Raw genomic sequence first — 12,194 nt, 5'->3', positions numbered from 1 at the left:
TTAAAACAACAAGAAGAGTCAGGAACAAAGACCTGGGTCTGTATCATTGTGCTGAGTCGAGTAGGCCGTCAGCAGAAGACCCTAATATGACTCAGCATCTCCCGTGGGTAACCCGCTGGGCGAGCCTCCGCCTTCTCATCTGGAAAGGCAGCAACAGTCAGTATCCCCCTCGTGGGGCTGCTGTCGGTACTTTAAAAACCGTATATAAATCTAGCACCAAAAGGAGTCTGCTGATCCATATCCTTTGTTTTTTCTCAAACTTTCTACACTATCCAATAGTTACTGTCTATTTTATCTCACGATGAAAACACCCTAAGAGTGGGCTTTTTTTTTTTTTTCCTTGAAAGATGAATGCTGTGCTAACTATAAAAAAACCTGCACAGATTTGTAGGCTTAGTGGCTAGAAACCAGTGATGGCCATGTTTCCAAGTGTGCCTTGTAGAAAAATAATCTGATAAAATGCTCAGTGCTTAATAAAAGAAAAATCCAAATTGTCTAGGAACCGTAAACTATAACCTCTCCTAGAGACAGCAGCACGCATTAGCATGTTAGAAGCCCCAGAAAATCCTCCAGTGACAAAACTGGTTAGCAGAATTTCTCAAATGGACTTCACAGGAGTCTGTCCTCCTGGCCACCACTTCTCCTCCCCAGTGACTCCTGTCAACTCCCGATGGAGCTCAACTGGGAGCTAACGACACAAACAAGACCCAGGTCTTCAATTTCAAAGCCCAAACTCAGCTCCACAGAACCCCGAATCAGACACCAGAATGAGGGTGGATGGAGGTCCACTCCCCATTTCCCCATCCAAATAACAATCAATGAAATGGCCGCGAAGCTCAAGATATTTTAAGCCTTGCCCAAAGGTTGGGTGTTCTCTTCTGTTCCACTGCCTTGTGTTACGTGTCCGTCTGCACCCGCCCAGGAGACCCTGAGCAACTGCGGATGAGCTACTGTCTTGAGCATCCACAACGCAAGGGCTCAGAGGTGCTCCCTCTACATGTGCTCACATCTCAGGAAATGTCCCTGACATCTGTCAACATGAGACACTTCAAAAGAAAAATCCTACCGGAAATGCTACTGACATTGAAAACTGCTTCAAAATAATTTGGAGTTGAGGAGGATAATAAGGTAGATGGTCTTCAGAGAGAATATGAAACCCAAGTGGACCGCTGGCCAACTGAAAAGCCCTACAGAGGAGCCTGGGTCGTCACTAGTACCGCCCAGGGACAAGAAGACACAAGCTGAGTGGAAGTCCCGCCCAATGGTCCTGCAAGAAAGGTGATCTCCTGGTGTCACAGCCCAGGCCTCGCCCCAAATAGTCCTCAGCAGAGTGACAGGACCGGCAAGGGAACCTGCCCATCTTGCAGTGGCTAGGAGAACTCCAGAGAAAACTCCTGGTGGAATGTCCGGGCCCAAGGGCATGAAAGGGCTCCTCCCGTGGGCTCTCACTTCCCCCTGCCCGATGTGGAAGTCTGCCAGGAGGGGCTACCCCTCAAAACCACAGAGACCAGACCGATGCCAACGGGTCATTTCACTCCTCTCTGATGAGCAAACTGACAGATACTCCCCTCTGAAGACTTAATCACTTTTACAACAGAAAAACAGCTAATGGTCGGAGATGAGATGGGGCCAGACTCCCACGTGGAGGAAGGAACACAGCCCTACAGAACGAGCCCATCGGGCAGCCTCTGACAGCTGGAGGGACTCCAAAGAGACAGGGAGGTCAGTCACTGGCCTCCTCTGATAACCAGGCCAATGAAATGATTCGCTCCTTAAACCATCCCAGTGCTTCTCCCCAGGTTGGCCTTCTCCATCCAGCGCTCTCCAACAAGTTCCCAATTTGCCCTCAGTCCTTGGGTCCTTCCCAGTCCTGTCCCCTCCCTGAATCCTGACACCACCGGGGTCGGCGACCGTGTACTATAACTGATGTGAGTGCCCGGGGCCGCAGAGCACGCCAGCCGTGGGGTCGAGGAGCCTGCAACGGACACCCAACCCGGCCACCCCCCTTCCTGGCAGAGGGCTTTAATCCCGTGCCCCCTTCCCATGGGCTGCTCCTGCCACGAGGATCTGATCAGGGAAAAGGAATGAAAGCTATTAACGACTCCAAGAAGTAAGTCTTGTTCTTGTTATTCCTGTTTCCTCTTGACCCCCACCCGGGCCCAAGGTGACATCTCCTGAATATGGACTGAGGCTGCCCCTTCCAAATGGCACTTTTAAAAGCCCAATCATTCCGACACACGAGTTCAAACAGCCTTCCAAATTTCATGAGAAAATAAACCTTTGTTTTTCAAGCAAGCTTTGAAGCTTGACTATAAAGGCCTGGATGCTATTTTCGTGCAGACGATTCCAAAATCATGTAAAAGGGGAAAAGGCCATTTCTCTGGAAGTAATTGCCTGGCAGCTGCTCAGCACCTCAAAGGCCACTGCTCAAAGGCAGGAGGACCCCAGGGCCCAGCTGTGGGAGGGGAGGTGGGAGGGTGACTTCCTCCTGGCCTCACACTCTCCCTCTACAATAGAAAGGAATGGAATATACTGTAGCATTTCTACTACCACCCCCACCCTCGTCCAGAAAAGCCACCCTCAATCCCTTACTGGGAGAATGTTAATAAATACTGCATAGCTCAAGTACTCAGACTTGGTCCTCAGAATTCAGAATCCGTAAGAGAATAAAATCTTTACACTCCCCAATACCCAATTATGAGCGATGGAAGAGGGGCTGGAGGGCTCGCTTGTTCATCCCCAAGTTTCGGATGTAAGTAGAGTGAAGTCCAGTGAGGTTGTGAAGCACCTACACTCTCCTATGTAGCAGAGCTGTCCTGGAGGGAGACAAACACAGCATGCTTTCCAGGGCCGCCCGCTGCAAACACCCAACAACCTCACAGATGTGAACATAGGTGAGGGGGAGTCTAAGAGTCTTAAAAAAAAAAAAATTTAGAGTCCTGTAGGATTAAGGGCAGAAATGACATCACATACTCATTATAGATTCCAAACCCAGCAGGGTTTTCTATCAGACCCCAACTAAGTGAAAAATAAATCTGCTAAAACAATTTGGGTCCAATTATTAGTATAGATATTTTAAGCTTTAAGATTATAAAAGCCATCAGATAATATGCCACAACACACTATAAACTATTTATGGTTGATTATCAAAGCCAGCTCTCTAGAACCAGAAATGTAAGTTAAAGCAATTATCCTGGTAATGAAAACAAAACATTAACCAAACAAAATAACTAAATCATTTATGAATATGCATTTATCCCTACTTGAAAAGCACATACTATATTATCTTATCGTATGGCATTGTCTAGAAATAAGCATTGTTGTGTTAACAAAAAAATACCATACAATTTAACAATGAACACAAGTTTTCAAGAAGTAAAACACCACAGAATGCATAGCACAACTATGGAGCAATTGCTCAGAAAATCTGAGTTCTACTAATTGCTTTGGACCTTATTCTAATCCTACTGCCTCAGTCTCCCATAATGGAACAATTTATTCCATTTGCTTACTGCATTAATTTAGGGAATTTATGCACAACCGACAGTGCTTTGGATAACACAGAGTGATACATAAAAATATAAGAAATCAGTATACTGAATGTAATTTATTCTTTGAAGATTTGTGGAACTTTTATTTTATTCTTGCCATGTGAACCTACTTTTGTTTATTTATTTTTATTACTTTTTAATTTATTTTTTATTGGAGTTCAATTTGCCAATATATAGCATATCACCCAGTGCTCATCCCGCCAAGTGCCCCCCTCAGTGCCCGTCACCCAGTCATCCCCACTCCCCTGTCCACCTTCCTTCCACTACCCCTTGTTCATTTCTCAGAGTTAGGTGTCTCTCATGTTCTGTCACCCTCACTGATATTTTCACTCATTTTCTCTCCTTTCCCCTTTTTTTCCTTTCACTATTTTTTATATCCCCCAAATGAATGAGACCATATAATGTTTGTCCTTCTCCGATTGACTTATTTCACTCAGCATAATACCCTCCAGTTCCATCCTTCGTCAACCTTTTAAAATATATGCCATGAAATTAAGAATCGAGTCTTGACTATTTTTTTAAGGCACATGATGAACCCAAGACTGAATGCACTTACCTGCCGTGTCAGTGAAGAAACTACAGCAAAGTTCCAGATGTTTCTACATGCTGACAGTGGCAAATGAGAGGAGAAAATAGTGTGGGCAAAATTAGTCTTAGAAGCATTCTGTGAGCTGAACTTTCTGCTTCTTGCACCAAATTAGAAACAAAAGCAGAAGTAACACGGAGATTCTGGTCTTCTAGCTCAAATCATCAACTTAGCGCAAGATCAGAATTTAATGAATGTGTAGGAGTTCAGACCTTTAACCCGAAACTACCTGTGGTGCCTTGTTAAAGAGTGACACGAATAAGAAATCGACATTGTTGTTTTGAAACACACGAACTGCCTCTTTGTAAACACTGCAAGTCTAAATGAAGGTCTTTACATCCCAGAACTTTCCATAAAAAGCCGCAGTAACCTAATGGACCTTCTAGGGAAGGCAGCCCGCTGCAACACTCAGGAGACAGGTACTCGATTCTTCTCCAGCCCAATGTGGAGAATACGCTTGAATGCTTCCCTCCAATCTAATTAGTTATAGTTTGTTGTTGTTGTTGTCTTGTTTTTTTTGCAACTTAACACACAAAGAGTTAACCTAAATAGGCAGAGTTCACAAAACTGTATTTATCTGAAGAGAAAAGAACGGCTGGAACAACAACTGCACAGTTTCAGCTGAAGGACCTGCATATTAACGTCGATCTACAGTGGAAGAAACTACGTAGCTTTGATGCCTGAACCTTTCCATGGTCCTTTTATTTCACATTGCTCTGACACGCAGTGTTCACAATTCCAGAGTCAGACTGACTGGCAAACAAAATCGTCCCTTAGAACGAGGTCTATGCTGGCTGATTTTGCTGAGACGGGAGGAGGGCAGGGCTAGGGATCCATGCAGGCCTCTAGGAGAGCCTCAGGCGGTGGCACCTTCTCGCCCCCCACCCGTCTGTGTCTCGATGGCCGAGACCTAGGTTGCACAGTGTCTGGAGTGTATTGTCTCTCAGCAGTTGCCCTAGAACTTAACAAACCGACAGCCTCCCTTTATGCGGCCCCTCCAAAATGTCCCATTCCAATTTGGTAGACCCCAATGTTCCAAAAGGAAAGAGAGGAGTCTTGGCTGACAAAAGTAGCACACAGGACGTAACGACAAGAAACCAGCCATGCCGACTGAAACAGGTATCATGGTTCTGGTCCTGCTCGGGTGGTATCGAACACAAAACTGTGCCAATCCATTTCAAGCAGAGTCCTACACCACCAGCGAGACCTGCTAATTCCATTTCCCATACCCTGAGCTTCCAATAGGAGTCATCCTGGGACGGAATATAAACATTTAGGAACTAGAAAATTCAAAGAATCATTTATTACAGCAAAAATTAAAAAGACCACCTGAAAGACAAACAATAGGGAAAATTAAATACGGCATCATACCACAGAACACAAGCCTCCCCCTCTAGGACCGGACTAGATTTGTAGAGCTGTAGTGAGACATAGCTACACTTTTGCCAAACAGGTTACAAAAGACAACAATACCATTTCTGTAAACACACTTGTGTCACAACTATTCACTAGAAAGAAGGCTGGAAGGCACGTATCAACTTCTGTCCTTTGGGCAATGAAATTGTAAACTAACTTTCTGCTCACTTTTTTTCAGCGTTCTAATTTCTCTAGTAAACACATATTGCTTGTGTTTAGAGAAGGGTTGTTTTCCCTTCGAGCATATTCTATGCTTTTAGACACAGAAGCCGCACCGTAGAGCACAGAAACGTCCTATGTTAGCTTTCTTTCCAAGTAACAAGTGGGCTTGCGGATTCCCCACGTATTTGGAACCTTTGCCTCCTGTGTGTAACTAGCCCCCGAGTCCTTCCTATTTCCCACACGTCTCGAAGAACGGGCCAGGAGAGGAGCCAAATCATCCACAAGGATAAAGCTGAAATCTCAACCCCAGCGCACCAAGAGATTCCAGTCCAGATACTTCCCGTCTTGCCAGAGAAAAGACAACAACAAACCACCACAACTACACTATTCTACCCTCTCCTGGGTTTCCGATGCCCGCCCACCCAGGTATCTACGGCCAAATGTAAAAGACCGTTTGGAAACTCTGCCCTGCTGCCGTTACAGTAAGGAAGACCGCGCAGACTGCCTGTGACAGCTGTCACCAGGGCTTTCCCCGGGGGTTTCATTCTTAGAACCCAATTACCGAAACTCTGAAGATGATCTATTTCCACTCAACTGATTAATAGCTGCCAACGTCTGAAACCAGCAGGACTATTTTAATATTCATCTGGTTACTCCGTGGTCTTTGAACACAGACTCACTGCAGCAGCACTTGGCAATGTTGGGATATGATCAGTGTGTGCAAGTTCCACGGGCTCTCGCGTCCAGCCTGGGTGTACAGCGGTGATCTCACCTGCCCCCAGGAGCTGGGAAAGGTACCCCATCGGCTTCTGGTTTAGTTTCTGCCTCCAGTATTCCCTTACTTTATGGCATTTCCCTGCAAACAGTGGACCTGAGCTATACTCATACCCAAGTGGGTAGGACTTCCCTTCACATTCACTGTGTACCTCCCATGTTGTGTCTTCTGCCCAGAGGGCCCTTCACATCCCTCCCCCCCCCCATTTTCGTCCTTGTAGGATTACCACCTTCAGGAAGCCTAGTTTCATCTGCCTTTGAATCTTTTGAGCCTAACACACAGTACATACGTAATAGATGTTTCCCTCTGCCTGTGTCTCTGCCTCTCTCTCTCCTCTGTGTCTTTCATGAATAAATAAATAAAATCTTTAAAAAAAAAAATGAAGCCAATTTCAAAAAAGATGTCTAACTGACTATCTGCATTTTCCTCTCCTGAAATACCCGTGCAGGGACTTTTTTAAAAAGAGAAAACAGAAAAGGCAAGGCGAGGAGGAGGCCGGGAAGCAGGCGGCGTGTGGGTCACTGACAGAAGCAGATCCAAGGAAGGAGCACTGGGCCCGTGAAGAGGAAAGGTGAGCAGCAGTGTGGTTTACGGAACAGAAGCTTTACAAAGACGAGGAGCTGGTGGCACAGGCACCTTCCACCATGGGGGTAAACGGAGGGCTAGCTAGAAGGCCAGTTAAGAAGTTCCCTCCAGGGCAGCCTGGGTGGCTCAGTGGTTTAGCACTGCCTTCAGCCCAGGGCGTCATCCTGGAGTCGCAGGATCAAGTCCCACATCAGGCTCCCTGCATGGAGCCTGCTTCTCCCTCTGCCTGTGTCTCTGCCTCTCTTTCTATTTGTTTCTCGAATAAATAAAATCTTACAAAAAAAAAAAAAAAAAAAAGAAGTTCCCTCCAGCTTCTCCCCACACAGCATAGCCGCCACCTCTCTGCCTGCTGAGAACCTGCACCTGTCTTCCTTGGATGGGGGAGATGAACAGCCGCCGGGGCAGGGGACACCGACACAGGTAGAAGCAGGGGTGTCAGGGGCCCTGGACCCGGGGCGTGCTGTCAGGTGAGCGGCCAGCCGGCTCTTGATTTCAGCGCAGGTCACGGTCTCGGGGTCCTGGAATCGAGCCCCGCATCCGGCTCCACGATGAGAGTGGAGTCTGCTTGGAGGTTCTCTTTCTCTGTCCCCCCGACTGTTCTCTAAAATAAGCAAATCTTAAAAAAAAAATAATAAGGGGGAAGGAGAGAGAGAGAGATAGCAAGTAGGAGCATTGCACTAAAACAGAGACTAAATAAAACAGATGCCAACAGATGCTAAGTCAGACCTGCCCCAACCCTTTACCTCCCTGGACCCCACAATACTGGCTGCCAGGATGAAAACTTCCAGGCAGGTGAACAGGTACATGTTTCCTCAACACCAGACATTTTATGAGAGAAGAAACATGGATTGTCTTGTATCGAAATCCACAGAAACAAGATTCATGAAAAGTACTTCCGGACAGCATTTTTAGTGCTTCCTCTAAAATACGAATGCTCACAACGAGCACTGGGTGTTATACTATATGCTGGCAAGTCGAATTTAACTTAAAATATATAAAAAAATAAAAATAAAATATGAATGCATAAATAAAAATGAACAGACATTTGAAGAAATGCTCTAATAAAACTGAAAGCTGGAGATCAAAACAGAATAGAACGTGGAAGACACAGACCAAGTACGGAAGCACAATGGTAAGAAAAACTAATATTCACATCCCCAAACAGATGCTATGAACAAAATGGCACATGCACAAAAAGGCATTCAGAGAATTTTAAAGAGAAAGCTCTTTGTGAATTCATGGTAAATATGAAAACCTCACTATATATGAAATTGGAAAAAAAAATCATTAAAAAAAAAAGATGGAAAACGGAAAGAAAAGGTGGAAACATTAAACACGCAATCAAGGGAGTTCCACGTGTGAGTAGTAGGAGCTCGTGAGGGCGCAGGAAAAAGCAGATCTCTCAGAGCTTGGGCTACGAATGCCAGATGGAAGCGTTAGTCAAGTGTCCAAGAAACATGGCTGAAAATACAAGTTCCTGCTATTATTATTTGTATATTAATTATCTCAGCGGCGGTGCCTGGGGGGCTCAGTCAGTTGAGCATCTGACTCGATCTGATCCGAGCTCAGGTCTCGATCTCAGGGTCATGAGTTCAAGCCCCACGCTGGGCTCTGCACTGGATGCAGAGCCTACTTAAATAAAAAAAAAAAAAAATTAAAAAAAAATTTTAAAGGAAAAAAAGAAGCAAGATCTGGAAGGATGTTGTGCCCTCGGCTTGTCGCCCCCTGGCCGTGTTTCCCTCCATCTCTCCCCACACGCAGCTGCTTCCAGTCCACATCCCCAGCCTCCCCCTCCCTTACTGGCATTTCGGTCCCCAGCCATAGGAGCCACTGCAGACTTCAAGCTCGAGGACCAAAGACCACGTCCTTGGAATGAAGGACCACAGGACACGCAACCCCAAGACAGGCTGCCTTGGCAGAAGGTTTATTTTCAGGTGAAGACGATCGACGGAGAGGAAGCAGAGACAGAGAACTGCTCTCTGCCCCCCCCCCCAGCTGCCCTAAAGCTGGACCCAAATCTGTAAGGGTTGCCCCCACCCCTCCACCAGGAACCGCAGAAGGGAGTCCAGGGAGAGGAGTGGGACTCAGCCCACACTCCCTTTCCCGTGTAGTGATTCGCTGGCTCGCGTTGCTGCCCTAGATAAGCAAAACGTCTCTCAGCCTTTGTCTTGCCTCCACTGCGAAAATGTACTGTTTCTGTTAAGACGCAGTATTCACCCAAGCTCTTCCCCTTCCTTCTTCCTTGGGGTTCCTCCTCCCTAAGAGCTCCCTGCCTACACGCCAGGCTCCTTAATGAAGTCCTTTGCATTTCTCTCCTGAATCTGCCTTTTGCCAGTCTAATTCACAGGGCCACAGCCAGAGAACCTGAGATGGCTGCAAGGAAAGGGATGCTCTCCCTCCCGGACAGTGGGGTCACACCGCTGCACTGGGCAGTACTATAGAAACACCCAGAATAAAAGTACCATGAGATTTACATGCATTTTGGAGTCCCCAGCCCCCAGTCTCTATCTTCCCAAGATTTCCTAAGTTCAGATTTCCAGTCTATTTCCCCCTTGTCTCACACACCATCAAAACGTGCTGGAGGTTTAAGATTTCAGTTTCTAAAATGCTTCTCTCCCAGAATGCTTCTGTCACCTAGAAGTAGTTAGAAACTCTCATTTAGATGTGTGCTGATGTATGGCCATTTTTAACCATCTATCGGCTTGGGAAGATGGGGGGGGGGCGGGGATCACCACGCACAACAATAGGACACAGTAGCAGTAGGACAACACAGGCAGCTACTTTATAGTACGGTGTTGAAGTGGTAGCAGAGTTGGTAGCAGACTGACAGCAGGCTGAAAGGACAGAACACAGTTTTCTGATTAATCTAAAATAAAAAAATCTTATCTACGAGGAAGTGGGGTTTTTTTTTTACAGTCCCCTGAGGATCAGAAATACCACAATACCACGTAACTCAAAACTCTTCCATTTCAGTGAGAAAAAGTCTACGCCATCTCTTCTAAACTTATACTTACAGAAATAAATGTAACTCACTGAGGTAAAAGGAAAGCTAATTTAGGGAACATGACCCTGGGGAGTAACACCATGTTCCAAAATTAGCAACAACTCACAGGCTCAGATAGGAGAAATCAAGTTCAAGTCTCTCTCCCAAAATAAATTTCTAATACTTATGTGGACAGCCAGATGAGTGCAAACTATTTTCAGACCAGAGAACATCCAAAGAGGTAAATTCGAAATTGATGGCGCTTACATGTGCATCCCCTGGACAGCCCTTGCTGCGAGGGCGCTGCCTGCGCTCCCCTGCCTGCCTCCTGCCCTGGACCCCTTCTCCTGGTCTCCTGGAGGGAAACAGAATCATGGATCCTGAGAAAGCAAGTGTGGGTCTCCTGTATCTCCACACTCAAAAATGCTGCTTGAAGTAACCCCCCCCCAACCCCCCAAACAGCAGTTACACCAACTCTTAGGAAATGAGTATCCGTCTATCCATCAATTCATCAACGTCTCTCTATATACCACTGGCCATGACTTCTTGGTTCTAACTATCTGATAATTTCTCAAACTTCCAGAGCCCACCTTCACTGAGCTTTTTATATTTTTTAAATTAAAAATGTTTTCATTTGAGTAGAGTTGACATACAATGTTACTGTAGTTTGAGGCTTACAACACAGTGATTTAACTTCTCTATACATTTCGCTACCCACCGAGCTGTGCTGCTTCCTTCACTGACCGGAGGTCCACGGGATCAAGTGCGGCTGCACAGAAAGGGTGATCCTTACCCATTAATAGCAGGCACCGGAACAGACTCTGCTGGCAAGGGGCTGCAGCTCTGGCTTCGGGCCAAGGGAGAGTGCCACCAGGGGCAGCACGGAGCCCACCAATGCACTGCCCTGCGCCTGGAGCGAGCCAGAAAGGCTGTGGGAGACATCCTCCAACAGAGATCCTGCGCCCAAGCAATACAAGGAGGCCTCGTAATTGCAAGAACCAGGACCTCTCTGCGTTCTCAACCCCGGGATGATACTCCTTCCACCTTATCTGTTGGATTCTCAGGTGCATCTAGTGACCCCACAATCAGTGACCTGGCCAGGGCTGGTTCTGATGAATCACACTCCACAAATCAGAGCTACCCTGCAATCTCACCTAAACAAGGCAACCACTTCAACATGGGTTCTTGCTTCATACAACAATTTAATAAGCTTTATTCTCTGGCTACTTTAACTCAATGCAACAAAATCAGAGCCTTGCAAATGATGAACCCAAATCAGTGATGACAGTTGAACTGTAAAAACATTGTGTAACATCAACCTATGTTGTAAAATTAGTAAGCAAAAGGCATGATGAAAAAAAAAATAGAAGCTCTGAACAAGCACCGTTAAGGCTGTTGTTCATATGTGGTAAAATACATTCTTTACAAAAAAACACTTCTGGGTACAGCTGACACACAAGGTGACACCAGTTTCAGGGGTGGGACACAGCAGTTCGACATCTCTATGCGTCACGCTGCGCTCACAAGTGTGGCTCCCACGTGTCACCACGTGGCGCAATTACAGTACTAGAGACCCCACACCCTACGCTGAGCCTTCCCTGCCCATGGCGGGTTCGCTCCGTCCCCTCACCCATTTCATCCATCCCTCCCCCACCCACAACCACCAGTTTGCTCTCTGATGAAAGACATTCTTGACTCGCAAAAAGCTTCAAACATACATCACTGTGCTGTGTTACAGAGAAGTAAATTCACATGGGTCATATGTAAAGTGTTCCCTCAAGTTCACGTGCATTTATGAAGTCTCTAACACGAACCCAAACAGGACGTGGGTGTATGAACCACAGCAGTAGGCAAACAACCATAAAAACGCCAGCTCAAATACTTCATAAGTCAGGACACTGGGCAAAACGTTTTTCATCTGTCACAGAGGGCAAGTACAAACAACTCTTAAATCAGTTAAAGAAAAGACTTTAAACACAGACCACAAGTACGCCCATCACACACACACACACACACACACACACACAGCCAACCAACAAATTCGGAGGAAGAAAGAAGTCAACCTCACCAATTAAAAACAACTGAGCTACTCAGTCACCAAAAATAAAGAACCATAATTTTTAAAACCCCGGCAAC

General features: G+C 46.2%; 1 protein-coding gene across 11 annotated transcripts in view; it reads right to left on the bottom strand.

The window, feature by feature from the left end:
- Positions 1-12,194, bottom strand: part of SGMS1 (sphingomyelin synthase 1) — a 251,021-nt gene that overhangs the window by 35,169 nt on the left and 203,658 nt on the right. The gene's annotated exons all lie outside the window — the stretch shown is intronic.

The sequence above is a fragment of the Canis aureus genome, chromosome 27, assembly GCF_053574225.1.
Source record: "Canis aureus isolate CA01 chromosome 27, VMU_Caureus_v.1.0, whole genome shotgun sequence".
Classification (NCBI taxonomy): Eukaryota; Metazoa; Chordata; class Mammalia; order Carnivora; family Canidae; genus Canis; species Canis aureus.
Note: the sequence above shows the minus strand (reverse complement) of the source record. Positions and strands in the feature narration are given on the sequence as shown.